The sequence below is a fragment of the Arachis hypogaea genome, chromosome 1, assembly GCF_003086295.3.
Source record: "Arachis hypogaea cultivar Tifrunner chromosome 1, arahy.Tifrunner.gnm2.J5K5, whole genome shotgun sequence".
Taxonomy (NCBI): domain Eukaryota; kingdom Viridiplantae; phylum Streptophyta; class Magnoliopsida; order Fabales; family Fabaceae; genus Arachis; species Arachis hypogaea.
In genome coordinates this window covers 50,510,435-50,531,733 of record NC_092036.1, presented here as the reverse complement: position 1 = coordinate 50,531,733, position 21,299 = coordinate 50,510,435, and the positions used below count along the sequence as shown (strand labels likewise).

Sequence of the window (21,299 nt, the reverse complement as noted above, 5' to 3'; positions counted from 1 at the left end):
CTTTATTACTTGCTTTCTTTTGTTACTTAAGTTACTTTTCTTGTCATTTTTTTCTTGCCCTTTCACCAAATCAAACCTCCCTTATTCCTTCATAGCCAATAATTGATCACTTCATTGCAATTCCTTGTGAGACGACTCGATGTTTAAATACTTCGGTTAATTCTTATTAGGGTTTGTACTTGTGACAACCAAAAAATTAAAATTTGATTTGAGGATCGACTATCGGTTTGGACTATACTATCAACGGAATTATTTGTGTGAAATCTCGAATCGGTATAAAATCTTTTATATCAGATGGTCGCACCTGTGAGACAGAGGTTGCTTACAAAGGTTATCGATACATACATTAGCTAGAGAGTTCCTCACCTGTAAGACAAAGGTTACTTACAGAGGTTATGTTTTCATACATCGACTCAAGAGAGTCGCACCTATAAGACAGAAGTTGCTTACAGAGGTTATGACATTGGAAACCAAACTCAGACAAAGGTTGCTGAGTTATGTCGGGAGCGGGTCGAAACTGACGGACAAGCTCATTACCTGCACTAGGGATAGACATGCATCATACCTGTTTGCGCATATTTGTTTGTGAATATGTTTCTTGTGATTATGGGTGTGCTATATGATTTCTTGATTTCTGTGTCCTTTGTTTGTTAAGTCTAAATGTATTCTATTGTCCATTGCTGTTGGCTATGGCAATAAAATGAGTATAACTATACACCCCGACCCTACTAAGAACTCCACAGTTCTTACCCCCTATTTCCACCCTTTTCAGCTTCAAGTGCGAAGGTTTAGTGCGGAGCTACAAGAGTATAGAAGATTATGTTTACAAGTTGAGTTGTTAGATTTTATTTTCTCCTTGTTGTTTATTCTTTTGGTTTTTAGAGGGGATAGGACTTGTTTTTTGAAAATCTTGAAATAAATCTATGTATATAATGCTATGTGAATATATATATCTTTGTGATTAAGTAATTAAAAGTAAAGAATCTTCATTTTCTTGTGGTTCATATTTGCGAAGGCTCAATAGTAAAAAAACATAGTATATAATTAAAGGAATAGAGGTTAGTAGTGCTCCTACTTTTAGTACGATCATAAGGTGCTAAAAGTTAGGGTGTTATATTATGGTATCCGAGCAGTTCCTTCCTGTTAGAGCCTTGGAAATGGACTGACTATGCTTTACTGCATACTCTGGGTGTCTGTCATGCAGTAGGACTTGTCCCAATGACAAGAGTTTGAGTTTCAAATGCATGATTGTCTATTGATTAATGCTATTAGTCGACCGTTGCATCTGTCATGGTATTAGATCTGGCCAACTTAATACTGATGATTTGTACACACTGAAACACTAATAAATTGTCATAGACGAAATAAAATTAATAGGTGATGCAAATTATGGGTTTTGGGAACGTTAGAAGTTGCGTCTTGGGGTTGCTCGGTCACGTATCTTGTCCTTCCATGGTTTATCTCAAAGTTTTGTTTGGGGTTTCTTTTTTGGAACGTGAACTAATTATTCCCTAATCTTGTTCCTTGTTCATATGCTATTTTCATTTGATCTTCACTGCATATGTTTACTTGAATTCCTTGAGATATCTGCTTTTCTTAAGATGCGGTTTGGTTCTTTTGCTTTATATCTTGCATCTTATGTATATTTCATTCTGATTGAATTTAGTTCTTTTGAAGTTCTTGTTTCGAACCTTACATTCTGAATTATTCCTTGCCTAATTATGTTCTTAAACATTCTCTTGAATTCCTTTGAACCCCATCCATAAATTTTGTTCTTCTCTTCCTAAGTTTGATATCCTTTTAGGTAACTCAAGCTTGTTTTAGAGTAACGTGCGATTCCTTGGATATCTACCTTGTGCTGTTTAAACTCCTTTTCTTGGCTCATGTATTCTCTGATGTAACTTTGGACTTGTTGATGCATCAAAGAGAAACGTAGAAATCTTTGTGAACATTATCCTTGTTGCTTGTCCTTTCTCTGAGGTCTTGTATCCTTTTAAGTGACTTGAGACTTGTTTTGGTGACACGTTCGATCGTTAGATATAGCAAGCAATATATTAGTTCTTTAGGATACATTGTGTGGACATGGAATGTGGAGTTTGTAAGTATGTGACGTCACAAGATGTTGAGGAGCTTGATTCTTGCGAAGGAGTTTTGTTGATTTTAGACTTGTGCCTGTTAGTGGGTTGTGAAATGTTTGATGAGATTGAGAATTCGCAGAGAATTTGTTTATTAATATAATTAATATGTTTTTTAACTAATTAGAGTACTATATATTTAATATGCTCATTGTAACGATCCTCAATTTTAAAAAATATAAATATAAATAGGATATAATTTATTTTATAAATTGGAGTTCCTTATTTTTAGAAATTATTTTATTAAAAGTAATTAAATTAATTTATAACTATTTGAATTGAATTAAATTCATATTCTTATATATTTTTGTTATGATAAAATATTTTATATAACAAATACTATAATTTTAGTAATTTATAAGTAATGAAAATTATATATATATATATATTAATTTTAGTAATTGATATTTTTATATTAAAAAAATAATAGAGTTTAGTTAATAATATTATTATCGAGCTCGATATCCGCTGATGTGAGAAAATATCGGTACTTTTTGGTGAACATAGCTTTGCTAATGCTTCACCATATATCTTTTATCGTTATGTTGCTAATGTTATTTATATTAGTAACCCATATATATTTTTACTTGTATTTTAATATATCCAGTTTTCATAAATATCCGTTTAGGATATTTATAACTTGAATCACTGACTCAACAACTTAAATAAATGACACGTACCCCCACCACATGTCATCCAAACCTTAAGCATGCTTGGTGCAGGAAATTGCAATCACACTTTTGCAACTCCGCACAACTAACCAGCAAGTGCACTGGGTCATCCAAGTAATAAAACCTTATGCGAGTAAGGGTCGATCCCACAGAGATAGTCAGCTTAAAGCAAGCTATGGTTATCCTGTAAATCTTAGTCATGCGGATTCAAATGGTTATTAGGATTTGATAATTAAAAGATAAATAAAACGTAAAATACAATAAAGATACTTATGTAATCCATTGGTGGGAATTTCAGATAAGCGTTTGGAGATTCTTTGTTGCTTCTGAACCTCTGCTTTCCTATTGTCTTCATCCAATTATGTGTGCTCTCTTCCATGGCAAGCTATATGTTGGTGGATCACCGTTGTCAATAGCTACCATCCCTCCTCTTAGTGAAAATGGTCCAAGTACGTTTCCGCACGGCTAATCATCTGTCGGTTCTCACTTGTGTCGGAATAGGATCTCTCTATCCTTTTGCACACTGTCACTGCGCCCAACATTCGGGAGTTTAAAGCTCGTCACAGTCATCCCTTCCCCGATCCTACTCGGAATACCACAGACAAGGTTTAGATTTTCCGAATCTCAGGAATGCTGCCAATTGGTTCTAGCCTATACCACGAAGGTTCTAACCTCACAAACTCGAATGATCTGTTGTTAGGAGAGGCAAGTCAAATCCGTGGATCAGAGACCCAAGAGATTATACTCCGGCTATTGTCCAATGACTACGTTGAACATCATGTAGACCGCTTGTGGTTGTCAGGCACGCGGATCTTGGCTAAGCGAGTAACGAAGATAGTGGGCGATTGTCACAGGTCATCCCTTCATTCTGACTTAACTGAATTAAGTACGAGAGTATATCTTGGAGAAGAAGTAGGCATGAATTGAAAGAAAAATAATAGTACTTGCATTAATTCATGAAGAACAGCAGAGCTCCGCACATTAATCTATGAGGTGTAGAAACTCCACTGTTGGAAAACACATAAGAGAGAAAGGGCTAGGCATGTACGAATGGCCAGCCTCTCTTAAAGTGATCAAAAGATCAAAAGATGATCCAAAGATGAAATACAATAGTCAAAAGTGCTATTTATACTAAACTAGTTACTAGGGATTACAAAAAATAAGTAACTATGTGCAGATAGTGCAGAAATTCACTTCCAGGGTCCACTTGGTGTGTGTTTAGGTTGAGCTTTGAAGCTTTCATGTGCATAGACCGTTTTCGGAGTTAAACACCAGCTTGGATGCCAGTTTGGGCATTTAGCTCCAGTTCTGGTTCCAGTTCTGGCGTTTTACGCCAGAAAAGGTTCTCTGTTGGGCATTTGGACGCCAGTTTCGGCCGTCAAATCTCAGGCAAAGTATAAAGTATTATTAATTTCTGGAAAGTCCAAGATGTCTACTTTCCAATGCATTTGAGAGCGCACAAATTGGGCTTCTATAGCTTCAGAAAATCCACTTCGAGTTCAGGAGGGTCAGAATCCAACAGCATCTGCAGTCCTTTTTCAGCCTCTGAATCGGACTTTTGCTCAGGTCCCTCAATTTAACCCAGAAAATACTTGAAATTATAGAAAAACACACAAACTCATAGTAAAGTCCAGAAATGTGAGTGTTGCATAAAAACTAATAAAAATATAGAAAAAAGTAACTAAAACATACTAAAAGCTATGTAAAAACAATGCCAAAAAACGTATAAATTATCTGCTCATCACAACACCAAACTTAAATTGTTGCTTGTCCCCAAGCAACCAAAAACAAAATAGGATAAAAAGAAGTGAATATACAATAAATTTCAAAATATCAATGAAGCTTAGTTCTAATTAGATGAGCGGGACTAGTAGCTTTTTACTTCTGAATAGTTTTGGCATCTCACTTTATCCTTTGAAGTTCAGAATGATTGGCATCCATAGAAACTCAGAATTTAGATAGTGTTATTTATTCTCCTAGTTTAGTATGTTGATTCTTGAACACAAATAGTTTATGAGTCTTGGCCGTGACCCTAAGCATCTTGTTTTCCAATATTATCACCGGATACATAAATGCCACAGACACATAACTGGGTGAACCTTTTTAGATTGTGACTCAGCTTTGCTAGAGTCCCCAGTTAGAGGTGCCCAGAGTTCTTAAGCACACTCTTTTTGCTTTGGATCACGACTTTAACCACTCAGTCCCAAGTTTTTCACTTGGACCTTCATGACACAAGCACATGGTTAAGGTTACTGGCTTTTTGCTCATGCCTTTGGGTTTAAAGAGCTATTGGCTTTTTCTGCTTGCTTTTTTTTTTCTTTATTTTTTGCCCCTTTTTTTTCGTAAGCCTTGTGTTTTTCACTACTTTTTCTTGCTTCAAGAATCAATTTTATGATTTTTCAGATTATCAATAACATTTCTCTTTTTTTCATTATTCTTTCAAGAGCCAACAATTTTAACATTCATAAACTTCACTATAAAAAATATGCACTGTTCAAGCATTCATTTCGAAAACAAAAAGTATTGCCACCACATCAAAATAATTAAACTATTTTCAAGATAAATTTTGAAATTCATGTACTTCTTGTTCTTTTGCAAATAGAAGCATTTTTCATTTAAGAAATGTGAAGGATTCATGGAACATTTATAGCTTTAAGACATAGACTCTAAACACTAATGATCAAGTAATAAAGACACAAACATAGACAGAACATAAAGCATAAAAACTGAAAAATAGAAAAATAAGAACAAGGAAATTAAAGAATGGGTCCACCTTAGTAACGGCGGCTAGTTCTTCCTCTTGAAGATCCTATGGAGTGCTTGAGCTCCTCAATATCTCTTCTTTGCTTTTGTTGCTCCTCCCTCATGGCTCTTTGGTCCTCTCTAATTTCATGGAGGATAATGGAGTGCTCATCGTGCTCCATCCTTAGTTGCTCTATATTGGAACTCAAATCCCCTAAAGAGGTGTTGAGTTCCTCCCAATAATTGTGTGGAGGAAAATGCATCCCTTGAGGCATTTTAGGGATTTCTTGATGAGGGATTTCCTCATGCTCTTGTTGAGGTCCATGAGTAGGCTCTCTTATTTGATCCATCCTTTTTTTAGTGATGGGCTTATCCTCTTCAATGAGGATGTCTTCCTCTATGACAATTCCAGCTGAATTGCATAGGTGACAGATGAGATGAGGAAAGGCTAACCTTGCCAAAGTGGAATACTTGTCAGCCACCTTGTATAGTTCTAGATGTATGATCTCGTGAACTTCCACTTCCTCTCCAATCATGATACTATGGATCATGATAGCCCAATCCACAATTACTTCAGACCGGTTGCTAGTAGGAATGATGGAGCGTTGGATGAACGCCAACCATCCTCGAGCCACGGGTTTGAGGTCAGGCCTTCTTAGTTGAACCGGCTTGCCTTTGGAGTCTCTCTTCTATTGGGCTCCTTCCACACAGATGTCCATGAGGACTTGGTCCAACCTTTGATCAAAGTTGACTCTTTTAGTGAAAGGGTGAAAATCTCCTCTCATTATTGGCAAGTTGAATGCCAACCTCACAGTTTCCGGACTGAAATCCAAGTATCTCCCCCGAACCATTGTGAGCCAATTCTTTGGGTTTGGGTTTATACTTTGATCATGGTTCTTAGTGATCCATGCATTAGCATAGAACTCTTGAACCATTAAGATTCCAACTTATTGGATGTGGTTGGTGAGAGCTTCCCAACCTCCTCTCCGAACCTCACGTCGGATCTCCGGATATTCACTCTTTTTGAGCATGAAGGGAACATCGGGAATCACCTTTTTCTTGGCCACAACTTCATGGAAGTGGTCTTGATGGACCTTTGAGATGAATCTTTCCATCTCCCATGACTCAGAGGTGAAAGTAATTGCCTTTTCTTTCCTCTTTCTAGAGGTTTCTCCGGCCTTAGGTGCCATTAATGGTTATGAAAAATTAAAAAGCAGAGCTTTTTTCCACACCAAACTTAAAAGGTTTTCTCGTCCTCGTGTAAAAGAAGAAAGAAGGGAGTGGAAGAAGAAAAAATAGAGGAGATGGAGGTGTATTAGTGGTTCGGCTAAAGGGGGAAGAAGTGTTTGTGATGTGTGAAACTGAGGGTGGTAAGGAGGGGTATTTATAGGGTTAAGGATGGAGGGACTCCGTGTGGAAAGATGTGGGTTTGGAGCAAAATGTTTTGAATTTGAATGGTGAGGTAGGTGGGGTTTTATGAGGGGGTTTTGGGGAAGAGTGGATGGATGTGAGTGGTATAGAGATTATGAGGAAGAGAGTAGGATTTGATAGGTGAATGGTGTTTGGGGAAGAGTGTTATGGAAAGGTGTGAAGAGGATAGAGAGTGAGTTAGGGTAGGTGGGGATCCTGTAGGGTCCACAGATCCTGAGGTGTCAAGGATTTCACATCCCTGCACTTTTTAGCGTTTAAACACCCTCTGTGTGCCATTTTTGGCATTAAATGCCAAGCTGACGCTCCTCTCTGGCATTAAACGCCAGTCTGGCAGCCAATTCTGGCGTTTAACGCCCAAAATGCTGCCAGACTGGGCATTAAACGCCCATTCTGCTACCCTTACTGGCGTTTAACGCCAGCCAGACACCAGACACCCTTCTCTGGTGTTAAATGCAAATCTGGCTGCCAATTCTGGCATTTAACACCCAGAATGCTGCCATTTTAGGCGTTAAACGCCCATTTTGCAATCCTTACTGGTGTTTGAATGCCAGTAAGCTCGTCCTCCAAGGTGTGCTTTTTATTTCACTTTAATTTTGCAGCTGTTTTTGTGACTCTACATGATCATCAACCTAAAGAAAACATAGACTAACAGTGGAAAATAAAATGAAAAAGTAATTAATATAGATAAATAAGATTGGATTGCCTCCCAATAAGTGCTTCTTTAATGTCAATAGCTTGACAGGAAGCTCTTACAAAGCTTCACAGGTGCTTAGAGCATGATTGTGGCCTCCCAACACCAAACTTAGGGTTTGAATGTGGGGGCTCTGCTTGACTCTGTATGGAGAGAATAGGATGAAGCTTTTCATGTTTCTTCTCTATGTTTACAGAAGAAGATCATTGAGCCTTAAACACAAGGTAGTCCTCATTCAATTGAAAGACTAGCTCTCCTCTGTCCACATCAATCATAGCCCTTGCTGTGGCTAGGAAGGGTCTTCCAAGGATGATGGATTCATCCTCCTCCTTCCCAGTGTCTAGGATTATGAAGTCAGCAGGGATGTAGAAGCCTTCAACCTTCACTAAGACATCTTCTACAAGTCCATAAGCCTTTTTCATTGATTTATCTGCCATCTCTAGTGAGATTATTGCAGCTTGTGCCTCAAAGGTTCCTAGTTTCTCCATTACAGAGAGTGGCATAAGGTTTATACCTGACCCCAGGTCACACAGAGCCTTCTCAAAGTTCATGGTGCCCATAGTACAAGGTATTAAGAACTGAACCAATGCATTTAGTTCATTGATGAGAAATGGAGGTTCATCCTCCCAAGTCTCATTACCAAATAACTTGGCATTTAGCTTCATGATTGCTCCTAGATACCGAGCAACTTGCTCTTCAATAATATCTTCATCCTCTTCAGAGGAAGAATACTCTTCAGAGCTCATGAATGGCAATAGTAAGTTCAGTGGAATCTCTATAGCCTCTGTATGAGCCTCAGATTCCTTTGGTTCCCCATTAACGAACTTCTTAGTGGTCAGTGGACGTCCAATGAGGTCTTTCTCACTAGAGATCACTGCCTCTTCCTCCTCTGTAGGTTCGGCCATTCTGGTTATCTTGATGGCCTTGCACTCTTTCTTTGGATTCACTTCTGTAGTGCCTGGGAGAGTACTATGAGGAGTTTCAGTAACTCTTTTGCTCAGCTGACCCACTTATACTTCCAAATTTTTTATGGAGGACCTTGTCTCAGTCATGAAACTGAGAGTGGCCTTAGATAGATCAGAGACTGTGTTTGCTAACCCAGAGGGGCTCTGCTCAGAATTCTCTATCTGTTGCTGAGAAGATGATGGAAAAGACTTGCTATTGCCAAACTTATTTCTCCCACCATTATTATTATTGAAGCCTTGTTGAGGCTTCTGTTGATCCTTCAATGAGAAATTTGGATGATTTCTCCATGAAGAATTATAGGTGTTTCCATAGGATTTTTCCATGTAATTTACCTCTTCCATTGCAGGATTCTTAGGGTCATAAGCTTCTCCTTCAGAGGAAGCTTCTTTAGTACTGCCGGATGCAGCTTGCAATCCAGTCAGATTCTGAGAAATCATATTGACTTGATGAGTCAATATTTTTTTCTGAGCCAATATGGCATTCAGAGTATCAATCTCAAGAACTCCTTTCTTCTGAGTTGTCCCATTGTTTATAGGATTTCTTTCAGAAGTGTACATGAACTGGTTATTTGTAACCATCTCAATGAGTTCCTGGGGTTCTGCAGGTGTTTTTAGATGAAGAGATCCACCAGTAGAATGGTCCAATGATATCTTGGACAATTCAGACAGACCATCATAGACTATACATATGATGCTCCATTCTGGAAGCATGTCAGAAGGACACCTTTTGGTTAATTACTTGTATCTTTCCCAAGCTTCATAGAGAGATTCACCTTCTTTCTGTTTGAAGGTTTGGGCTTCCACTCTAAGCTTGCTCATCTTTTGAGGTGGAAAGAATTTGGTCAAGAAAACATTGACCAACTTGTCCCAAGAGTTCAGGCTTTCTCTAGGTTGTGAGTCCAACCATATCCTAGCTCTGTAGACCTCAGAATCAACCCCATTGCTCTTAACAGTATCACAGATATGCAAGAATTCAGCTAAGAACTGATGAGGATCTTCCAATAGAGGTTCATGAAACTTGCAATTCTACTGCATTAGAGAAACTAATTGAGGCTTAAGCTCAAAGATGTTTGCTCCAATGGCAGGAATTGAGATGCTTCTTCCATAAAAGTTGGACGTTGGGGCAGTATAATCACCAAGAATCTTCCTTGCATCTCTAGCATTGTTGTTGGGTTCGGCTGCCATGTCTACTTCTTTTTCAAAATTTTCTGTAAGGTCCTCTCCAGAGTGTTGTGCTTTTGCTTCTCTTAGCTTCCTCTTCAGAGTCCTTTCAGGTTTAGGATCGGCTTCAACAAGAATGTTTTTATCCCTATTTCCGCTCATACAAAAAAGAAGAGAACAAAGGGAGTAGTGGAATCCTCTATGTCATAGTATAGAGATTCCTTGAGGTGTCAGAAGAAAAGAAGAATAGAGGAATGAGGTAGAGAGAGAATAAGAAGAATTCGAACACAGAGGGAGAGAGAGGGTTCAAATTATAAGTAGAAGAGGAGTGTTCGCAAATAAATAGAAAGAGATGAGAGAGAGAGTATTCGAAAATTAAAACTAAAATAATTAGTTAATTAAAAAGATTTTTGAAAAAGTGGTTAGTGATTTTCGAAAATTGAAAGTGGAAAAGTGGTTAGGTGGTTTTTTAAAAAAGATAAGAAATAGTAATTACTTGAAAAAGATTTGAAAATAATTTTGAAAAAATAAGAAGTTAGAAAAAGATTTTGAAATTAAAATTTTAAAAAGATATGATTGAAATTTATTTTGAAAAAGAATTGAAAAAGAAATTAAAAAGATTTAATTTTTAAAATTAAAGTTGATGACTTGACTAACAAGAAACTAAAAGATATGATTCTAGAATTCAAAGATTGAACCTTACGCTTTTGTAACTCCGCACAACTAACCAGCAAGTGCACTGGGTTGTCCAAGTAATAAAACCTTAAGCGAGTAAGGGTCGATCCCACAGAGATTGTCGGCTTGAAGCAAGCTATGGTTATCCTGTAAATCTTAGTCAGGCGGATTCAAATGGTTATGAGGTTTTGATAATTAAAAGATAAATAAAATGTAAAATACAATAAAGATACTTATGTAATTGGTACGCGAAATCGTGATCTCACACACTTTCTTCACAACTCGGCGTAGCTGACCAGCAAGTGCACTGGGTCATCCAAGTAATACCTTACGTGAGTAAGGGTCGATCCCACAAAGATTGTTAGCTTGAAGCAAGCTATGGTCATCTTGTAAATCTCAGTCAGGTGAATTCAAATGGTTATGGGGTGTTGATAATTAAAAGACAGATAAAACATAAAATAGGATAGAGATACTTATGTAATTCGTTGGTAGGAATTTCAGATAAGCGTATGAAGATGCTTTGTTCCTTTTGAATCCCTGCTTTCCTACTGTTATCATCCAGTCATGTGTACTCCTTTCCATGGCAAGCTGTATGTCGGGGATCACCGTTGTCAATGGCTACCGTCCGTCCTCTCAATGAAAATGGTCCGGCTACGGGTTACGTAGGGCTAATCATCTGTCGGTTCTCACTTGTGTTGGAGTAAGATCCAATGATCCTTTTGCGCACTGTCACTACGCCTACCACTCACGAGTTTAAAGTTCGTCACAGTCATCCCATCCCAGATCCTACTCAGAATACCACAGGTAATGTTTAGACTTTCCAAATCTCAAGAATGCTGCCAATTGATTCTAGCTTATACCAAGAAGAATCTGATCTCACAGAATGGAAGGCTCTGTTGTCAGGAGAGGCAACCTTGCGTCCTGGACCAAGAGGCCAAGAGATATACATTCAAGCTTGTTTTCAGGTAGAACAGAAGTGGTTGTCAGGCACGCGTTTATAAGTAAGAATGGTGATGAATGTCACTTGATCACCACATAAGAATGGTGATGAGTGTCACTTAATCACCATATTCATCATGTTGAAGTATGAATGAATATCTTAGAACAAGAATAAGCTTGAATTGAATAGAAAACAGTAGTAATTGAATTAATTCAAGAGGAATAGCAGAGCTCCACACCTTAATCTATGAGGTGTAGAAACTCCAGCGTTGAAAATACATAAGTGATGAAGGTCCATGTATGGCCGAATGGCCAGCCTCCTAAACGTGATCAAGAGATCAACAGTGATATAAAGATAGTCTCAAAATGATCTAAAGATCTCAAGATTTCAAAATACAATAGTAAAAGGTCCTATTTATAAAGAACTAGTAACCTAGGGTTTACAAAAATAAGTAAATGATGTAGAAATCCACTTCCGGGGCACACTTGGTGTGTGCTTGGGCTGAGCATTGAAGCTTTCACGTGCATAGGCTTTTCTCGGAGTTAAACACCAGCTCTGGTGCCAGTTTGGGCATTTACTCCAGCTTTTATGCCAGTTCTGGCGTTTAACGCGAGAAATGGGTGGAAAACTGGCGTTTTTGCATTATCAAAACTCAGGCAAAGTATGGACTATTATATATTGCTGGAAAGCCCAAGATGTCTAATTTCCAATGCAATTGAAAGCGTGCCAATTGGGCTTCTATATCTCTAGAAAATCCATTTCGAGTACAGGAAGCTGAGAATCCAACAACATCTGCAGTCTTTTTTTAGCCTCTAAATAAGATTTTTGCTCAAGTCCCTCAATTTTAGCCAGAAAATACCTAAAATCACAGAAAAAGACACAAACTCATAGTAAAGTCTAGAAATGTGATTTTTGCATAAAAACTAATAATTATATACTAAAAACTAACTAAATCATACTAAAAACTACCTAAAAACAATGCAAAAAATGTATAAATTATCTGCTTATTACAACACCAAACTTAAATTGTTGCTTGTCCCCAAGCAACTAAAAACAAAATAGAATAAAAAGAAGAGAATATATAATGAATTCCAAAATATCAATGAAGCTTAGCTCTAATTAGATGAGCGGGACTAGTAGCTTTTTGCTTCTGAACAGTTTTGACATCTCACTTTATCCTTCGAAGTTCAGAATGATTGGCATCTCTAGGAATATAGAATTAAGATAGTGTTATTGATTCTCCTAGTTCAGTATGTTGATTCTTGAACACAACTACTTTATGAGTCTTGGCCGTAACCCTAAGCACTTTGTTTTCCAGTATTACCATCGGATACATAAATGCCACAGATACATAACTGGGTGAACCTTTTTAGATTGTGACTCAGCTTTGCTAGAGTCCCCAGTTAGAGGTGTCCAGAGTTCTTAAGCACACTCTTTTGCTTTGGATCATGACTTTAACCACTTAGTCTCAAGCTTTTCACTTGGACCTTCATGACATAAGCACATGGTTAGGGACAATTTGATTTAGCTAGTTAGACTAGGACTTTATTCCTTTGGGCCCTCCTATCCATTAATGCTCAAAGCCTTGGATCCCTTTTACCCTTGCCTTTTGGTTTAAAGGGCTATTGGCTTTTTCTGCTTGCTTTTTCTTTCTTTTTCTTTTTCTTTATTTTTCGCCCTTTTTTTTCGCAAGCCTTGTGTTTTTCACAGCTTTTTCTTGCTTCAAGAGCCAACAATTTAAACATTCATAAACTTCACTATAAAAAATATGCACTGTTCAAGCATTCATTCAGAAAGCAAAAAGTATTGCCACCACATCAAAATAATTAGACTAATTTCAAGATAAAAGTCGAAATCCATGTACTTCTTGTTCTTTTGTAATTAGGAAAATTTTTCATTTAAGAAAGGTGAAGGATTTATGGGACATTCATAGCTTCAAGGCATATACGCTGGACATTAATAATCATGTAATAAAGATACAAACATAGATAAACATAAAGCATCAAAATCGAAAAACAGAAAGATAAGAACAAGGAAATCAAAGAACGGGTCTACCTTAGTGATGGCGGCTAGTTCTTCCTCTTGAAGATCCAATGGAACACTTGAGCTCCTCTATGTCTCTTCCTTGCCTTTGTTGCTCTTCCCTCATGGCTATTTGATCCTCTCTAATTTCATGGAGAATAATGGAGTGCTCTTGGTGCTCCATCCTTAGTTGCTCCATATTTGAACTCAAATCTTCCAAAGAGGTGTTGAGTTGCTCCCAATAGTTGTGTGGTGGAAAATGCATCCCTTGAGGCATCTTAGGGATTTCTTGATGAGGGACTTCCTCATGCTCTTGTTGAGGTCCAAGAGTGGGCTCTCTTATTTGCTCCATCCTCTTTTTAGTGATGGGCTTGTCCTCTTCAATGAGGATGTCTTCTCCTATGACAACTCCAGCTAAATTGCATAGGTGACACATGAGATGAGGAAAGACTAACCTTGCCAAGATCGAGGTTTTGTCAGCCACTTTGTAGAATTCTAGAGATATGACCTCATGAACTTCTACTTCCTCTCTAATCATGATGCTATGGATCATGATAGCCCAATCTACAGTCACTTCAGATCGGTTGCTAGTAGGAATGATGGAGCGTTGGATGAATTCCAACCATCCTCTAGCCACGGGTTTAAGGTCATGCCTTCTCAATTGAACCGGCTTGCCTTTGGAATCTCTTTCCCACTGAGCTCCTTCCACACATATGTCGATGAGGACTTAGTCCAACCTTTGATCATAGTTGACCCTTCTAGTATAGGGGCATGCATCTCCTTGCATCATTGGCAAGTTGAATGCTAACCTTACATTTTCTAGACTGAAATCTAAGTATTTCCCCCGAAACATTGTAAGCCAATTCTTTGGGTTCGGGTTCACACTTTGATCATGGTTCTTAGTGATCCATGCATTAGCATAGGACTCTTGAACCATTAAGATTTTGACTTGTTGAATGGGGTTGGTGAGAACTTCCCAAACTTTCCTTCGAATCTCATGTCAGATCTTTGGATACTCATTCTTCTTGAGCATGAAAGGGACCTCAGGGATCACCTTCTTCTTGGCCACAACTTCATAGAAGTGATCTTGATGGACCTTTGAGATGAATCTCTCCATCTCCCATGACTCGGAGGTGGAAGCTTTTGCCTTTCCTTTTCTCTTTCTAGAGGTTTCTCCTGCCTTAGGTGCCATAAATGGTTTTGGAAAAACAAAAAGCAATGCTTTTACCACACCAGACTTAAAAGGTTTTCTCATCCTCGAGCAAAAGAATAAAGAAGGGAGGAAAAGAAGAAGAAAATGGAGGAGATAGAGAGGTGTGAATGGTTAGACCAAGGGAGAAAAGAAGTGTTTATGATGTGTGAAAATGAAGGAGGGATGAGGGGTTTATATAGGAGTGTAGAGAAGGGGTAGGGGTGTATTAGGGGTTGGGTTTGGGAAGGAAAGGATGTGAATTTGAATGTTGAGGTAGGTGGAGTTTTTGGGGAAGAGTGGGTAGATGTGAGTGGTAAAGAGGTGGTGGGGAAGAGAGATGGAGGTGATTGGTAAAGGGTATTTGGGGAAGGGTGTTACTGGAATGTGTGAAGAAGAGAGAGAGTAAGTTGAGGTAGGTGGAGATCCTGTAGGGTGATGACAAGCCATCATATACCCATTTTTTAAAGCTAATTTCACTTGTTTCACTAGTTTTTATACACTTTCTTGCATCCTAAGTAAGTAATTTGGAATGAAAATGCATAACTTCTTTAAATCAAACAACCACCATTAAATTGATGCTAAATCATGAGGTTTGAGCTAAAATTAATTGATTTTTAATGATTTATAAACCTTATGAGTTTAGAGATACTTTGATTGGTTGTTTTGGTTTCTTGTAGGTGAAGAAATGAAGAAAAGAAGAAAAACGTGGCTTAAGAAGTGTGACCATGGGAGGAGAAGTGTGGTGCAACATAGAAGGAGGAAGCAAACACTGCTCTCCACAAGGGCACACTGCCCTCCAGGAGAGCAGCATAGTGAACCAAGCTTCCAAAGAAATTCTGCCCTGCCCTCTTCAAGAGCAATATCGGGCTCATCAAAGAAATAAATTCAAGGAAAAAGCTTACCAATGCTTGCCACAAGGTTCGAACTCATGAGCAAGGGGGAGTGGGGGACAAAGGAAAATAAGCCAAAAATTGGCCAAAATGCTCCCAGCCAGTCTCGAACACGGAGGCTTCACTAAGAAAGAAAGGAAGCTACACCACTTGAGCGCTACCCTGATGATGTCCAAGACTTGGCACGCGAAATATTTCAAACGCACCATGACGCACACTGCCCTGCCCTCCACAAGGGCAGGGCAGCATTTCTTGATGCATGGCGCAGCATTTTGGCACAGCCAGGACTTGAGCACTCGGCCAGCAGCACGCACGCACGGGCAGCACTTGGCGCACCATGGCAACTCTGCCCTGCCCTCCACAAGGGCAGGGCAGCATCTTGAACGCCCATCACACGCATGAGGCCGCATGCACCATTTCCTGCTCTGCCCTCCACAAGGGCAGGGCAGCCTCCTGGAAGCTAATTTTTCATGGGCTGAAAATTGGATTAAAAATCCAATTTAATTCATTTCTTCACCAAATCAAAAGCCCATCCAAATTCCAAAATCCAAGAATAGAAAGTGTATAAATAGGAGATAGTTTGATGTAATTAGGAACCTTCTTTTGATTTTTGAACTTTTACATTTTGAGACTTCATTGAGAGCTAGGAACTGAGATTTTAGAGAATTAGGGAGGAGAATTGATCTCTCTCCTTCCTCGTTCTTGCTTGAGCACTTTTTACTTTTCTTGTTTGAGTCTTGGGTGTGAAGAATTGAGGAATTTCTGTCTTAATCTCCATTCAAGATCTCTTTAATTTCTCTTCTGCATAATTGAGTTCAATTACATTTCCTTTACTGCTTCTTCTTTAATTTCTTGTTAATTGCTTTGTGAACTTGGATCTGGGAAGGCAATTGAGATCTAGACTTTGCTATCTAGTCTCTAGAGTCCTGAGATCCCATTTCCCCTTTTGGTTCTTCTGTGAACCCCTGCTGCAATTTAAATTCCCTTTCTGTTTGAGATCTAACCGAATTCAAATCATCTCTTGCTTTGATAATTGCTGCAATTTAATTTTCCTTGCTTAAATTCTGAATCCCAGTCATCAACTCCCTTTTTCCATTCAAGCAATTTATATTTCTTGCACTTTAAGTTACTGCAATTTACATTTCTTGCACTTTAAGTTTCAGTCATTTAATTTCTTGTTCTTTAAGATTCAGCACCTTTACTTTCAGTTCTCTTTAATTTCTGCAATTCATCCCTCTCCCTTTACATTTCCTGCTATTTACTTACTGTTGGATACAAAATCACTCAACCAATACTTGATTCGCTTGACTAAATCAACCACTAAACTAAAATTGCTCAATCCTTCAATCCCTGTGGGATCGACCTCACTCCCGTGAGTTTTATTACTTGATGTGACCCGGTACACTTGCCGGTGAGTTTTGTGTTGGATCGTTTTCCACACATCATAGGGTCCACAGATCCTGAGGTGTCAAGAATTTCTCATCCCTGCACCATTCTAGTGTGTAAACGCCCTCTGAGTGCTAATCCTGACGTTAAACGCCAGGTTGCTGCCCATTCCTGGCGTTAAACACCAGGTTGCTGCCCATTCCTGGCGTTAAACGCTAGGTTGCTGCCCATTTCTGGCGTTAAACGCCAGTTTTTCTTCCCTTTCTGGCATTTAAACGCCAATCAGGTGCCCATTTCTGGCGTTAAATGCCCAGAATGGTGCCAGACTGGGTGTTTAACGCCCATTCTGCTACCTTTACTGGTGTTTAAATGCCAGTAAGCTCCTCCTTTAGGGTGTGCTATTTTTAATGCTATTTTTGAATTTGCTTTGTTTTTTTCAGTTGTTTTTGTGACTCCAAATAATCATCAACCTAAAGAAAACATAAAATAACTATGGAAAATGGAAATTTAGCATAGATAAATAAAAATTGGGTTGCCTCCCAATAAGCGCTTCTTTAATGTCAATAGCTTGACAGTGAGCTCTCATGGAGCTTCACTGATATTCAGAGCATGGTTGGGGCCTCCCAACACCAAACTTAGAGTTTGAATGTGGGGGCTTTGGTTGACTCTGTATTGAGAGAAGCTTTTCATGCTTCCTATCTATGGTTGCAGAGGGAGATCCTTGAGCCTTAAACACACAGGTAGTCTTCATTCAATTGAAGGACCAACTCTCGTCTGTCCACATCAATCACAGCTCTTGTTGTGGCTAGGAAGGGTCTTCCAAGGATGATGGATTCATCCTCCTCCTTCCCAGTATCTAGGATTATGAAGTCAACAGGGATGTAAAGGCCTTCAACCTTCACTAAGACATCCTCTACAAATCCATAAGCCTATTTCATGGATTTGTCTGCCATCTCTAGTGAGATTCTTGTAGCTGGGACCTCAAAAATTCCCAGTTCTCCATTACAGAGAGTGGTATGAGGTTTATGCCTAACCCCAAGTCATACAGAGCCTTCTCAAAGGTCATGGTGCCTATGGTACAAGGTATTAAGAATTTTCCGGGATCCGGTTTCTTCTGAGGTAATGGCTACCTAATAAGTCATTCAGTTCATTGGTGAGCAAGGGGGTTCATCCTCCCAAGTCTCATTACCAAATAACTTGGCATTCAGCTTCATGATTGCTCTAAGGTACTTAGCAACTTACTCTTTAGTAATATCTTCATCCTCTTCAGAGGAAGAATACCAATCAGAGCTCATGAATGGCATAAGTAGGTTCAATGGAATCTCTATGGTCTCTGTATGAGCCTCAGATTCCCTTGGTTCCTCAAAGGGGAACTTCTTTTCGTTTAGAGGACATCCCATGAGGTTTTTCTCACTAAGAATCACGTCCTCCTCACTCTTTCTAGGTTCGGTCATGTTGGTCATGGTTTTGGCCTTGCACTCTCTCTTGGGATTTTCTTCTGTATTACTTGGGAGAGTGCTAGGAGGAGTTTCAGTAACCTTTTTACTCAGCTGACCCACTTGTGCCTCCAAATTTCTAATGGAGGATCTTGTTTCATTCATGAAACTTAGTGTGTTCTTAGATAGATCAGAGACTATGGTTGCTAAGCCAGAATGACTATGCTCAGAGTTCTCTGTCTGTTGCTGAGAATATGATGGAAAAGGCTTGCTATTCCTAAACCTATTTCTTCTACCATTATTGTTGTTGAAGCCTTGTTGAGGCTTCTGTTGGTCCTTCCATGAGAGATTTGGATGATTTCTCCATGAAGGATTATAGTTGTTTTCATAGGGTTCTCCCATGTAATTCACATCTTCCATTGTAGGGTTCTCAGGATCATAAGCTTCTTCTTCAGAAGATGCTTCTTTATTACTGCTGGATGCAGCTTGCAATCCAGTCAGATTTTAAGAAATCATATTGACTTGCTGAGTCAATAATTTGTTCTGAACCAATATGGCATTCAGAGTATTAATCTCAAGAACTCCTTTCTTCTGAGTTGTCCCATTATTCACAGGATTTCTTTCAGAAGTGTACATGAACTGGTTATTTACAACCATTTCAATGAGTTCCTGGGCTTCTGCAGGCGTTTTCTTCAGATGAATGGATCCGCCTATAGAATGGTCCAATGACATCTTGGATAACTCAAACAGACCATCATAGAAGATACCTATGATGCTCCATTCTGAAAGCATGTTAGAAGGACACCTTCCGATCAATTGCTTGTATCTTTCCCAAGCTTCATAGAGGGATTCACCTTCCTTCTGTTGTAAGGTTTGAACTTCCACTCTAAGCTTACTCATCTTTTGAGGTGGAAAGAATTTAGCTAAGAAGGCATTGACCAGCTTTTCCCAAGAGTTCAGACTGTCTCTAGGTTGTGAATTCAACCATGTACTAGCTCTGTCTCTTACAGCAAAAAGGAAAAGCATAAGTCTGTAGACCTCGGGATCATCTCCATTGGTCTTAACAGTGTCACAAATTTGAAAAAATTCAACCAAGAACTGATGAGGATCTTCCAATGGAAGTCCATGGAACTTGCAATTCTGTTGCATCGAAACTAATTGAGGCTTAAGCTCAAAGTTGTTTGCTCCAATGGCAGGAATAGAGATGCTTCTCCCATAGAAGTCAGGAGTTGGTGCAGTAAAGTCACCAAGCACCTTTCTTGCATTGTTGGCATTGTTGTTATTATTTTTGGTTGCCATGTCTTCTTCTTTTTCAAAAATTTCTATCAGGTCCTCTCCAGAAATTTGTGATTTAACTTCTCTTAGCTTCCTCTTTAAAGTCCTTTCAGGTTCAGGATCAGCTTCAACAAGAATACCTTTATCTTTATTCCTACTCATATGAAAGAGAAAAAAACAAAGAAAGTGTGGAATCCTCTATGTCACAGTATAGAGATTCCTTGATGTGTCAGAGGAAAAGAGGAGTAGAAGGATGAGATAGAGAGAAGGATTCGAACTTATAGAGAGGGAGGGGGTCCGAATTATTAAAGGAGGGTAAGTGTTAGTGATTAAATAGAAAGAGATGGGAAAGAGAAGAAATTCGAATAATGAATAAAAGAAAAAGGAAAACTATTTTTGTTTTTATTTTAAAAATTAGTTAGTATTCAAAAATTAAGAAAGGAATAAAATTAGAGTTTAAAATAATTAGTTAATTAAAAAAATTTTTGAAAAAAAAGGAAGAAGGTGATTTTCGAAAATGAGAAGTGAAAAAGTAGTTAGGAGGTTTTGAAAAAGATAAGTTAGAAAAAGATTTTGAAATTAGAATTTAAAAAGATGTGATTAGAAAAAGATATGATTTAAAAAGATATGATTGAAAAGATATAATTGAAAAACAATTTAAGAAAGATTTTATTTTTAAAATTGATGACTTGACTAACAAGAAATTAAAAGATATGATTCTAAAATTCAAATATTGAACCTTTCTTAACAAGAAAGTAACAAACTTGAAATTTTTGAATCACAACATTAATTGTTAGCAAGGATTTTCAAAAATATTAAAATAAAAATGAAAAAGATTTGATTTTGAAAAAGATACGATTGATAAGAGAGGATATGAAAAAGATAAGATTTTGAAAAATTAATTTTAAAACTTGAAAAATTGAAAAAGATTTGAATTGAAAACAAAATTACCTCCCTGGTGTTATCCTGGCGTTAAACGCCTAGAATGGTATCCATTCTGGCATTTAACGCCCACTTGGCTACCTCCTTGGGTGTTAAACGCCCAACCAGGTACCCTGGCTATCATTTAAACGCCAGAAATCCTTCCTTACTGGGCGTTTTGAACGCCCAGCTTTTTCTTCATGATTCCTCTGCTGTATGTTTTGAATCTTTAATTCTCTGTATTATTGACTTGAAAAGACATGATTTTGAATTTTTTATGATGAGAGAGAAAAACAACAGAATAAAATTAAACATGAAAAACTAAGATTAAAACGAGGAATGCATGCAAGAACACTTTGAATATCAAGATGAACACCAAGAACACTTTGAAGATCATGATGAACATCAAGAACATATTTTTGAAAATTTTTAAGAAAAGAAAGGCATGCAAGACACCATACTTAGAAATTTTCATACTTGAGACACTAACAATTTGAGAATGCACATGAGAAACAACAAAAGACACAAAACAAGAGAATTTAAAGATCAGACAAAGAAAATCATCAAGAACAACTTGAAGATTAATGAATAATACAAGAACATATTTTCGAAAAATACAAGAAGAATAAAGACATGCAATTGACACCAAACTTAAACATTGACACTAGACTCAAACAGGAAACACAAAAAATATTTTTGATTTTATGATTTTATAAAAAAATTTGTATTTTTTTTTTGAAAATTATTTTGAAAAAGGAAATAAGAA

At 38.0% G+C, this 21,299-nt stretch overlaps 1 non-coding gene across 1 annotated transcript; it reads left to right on the top strand.

The window, feature by feature from the left end:
* The first annotated feature begins 19,123 nt into the window (after positions 1 to 19,123).
* Positions 19,124 to 19,231, top strand: LOC112712916 (small nucleolar RNA R71). The gene has a single exon (XR_003157972.1). It is a non-coding gene; the product is annotated as a small nucleolar RNA R71 (small nucleolar RNA).
* Positions 19,232 to 21,299: the final 2,068 nt, after the last annotated feature.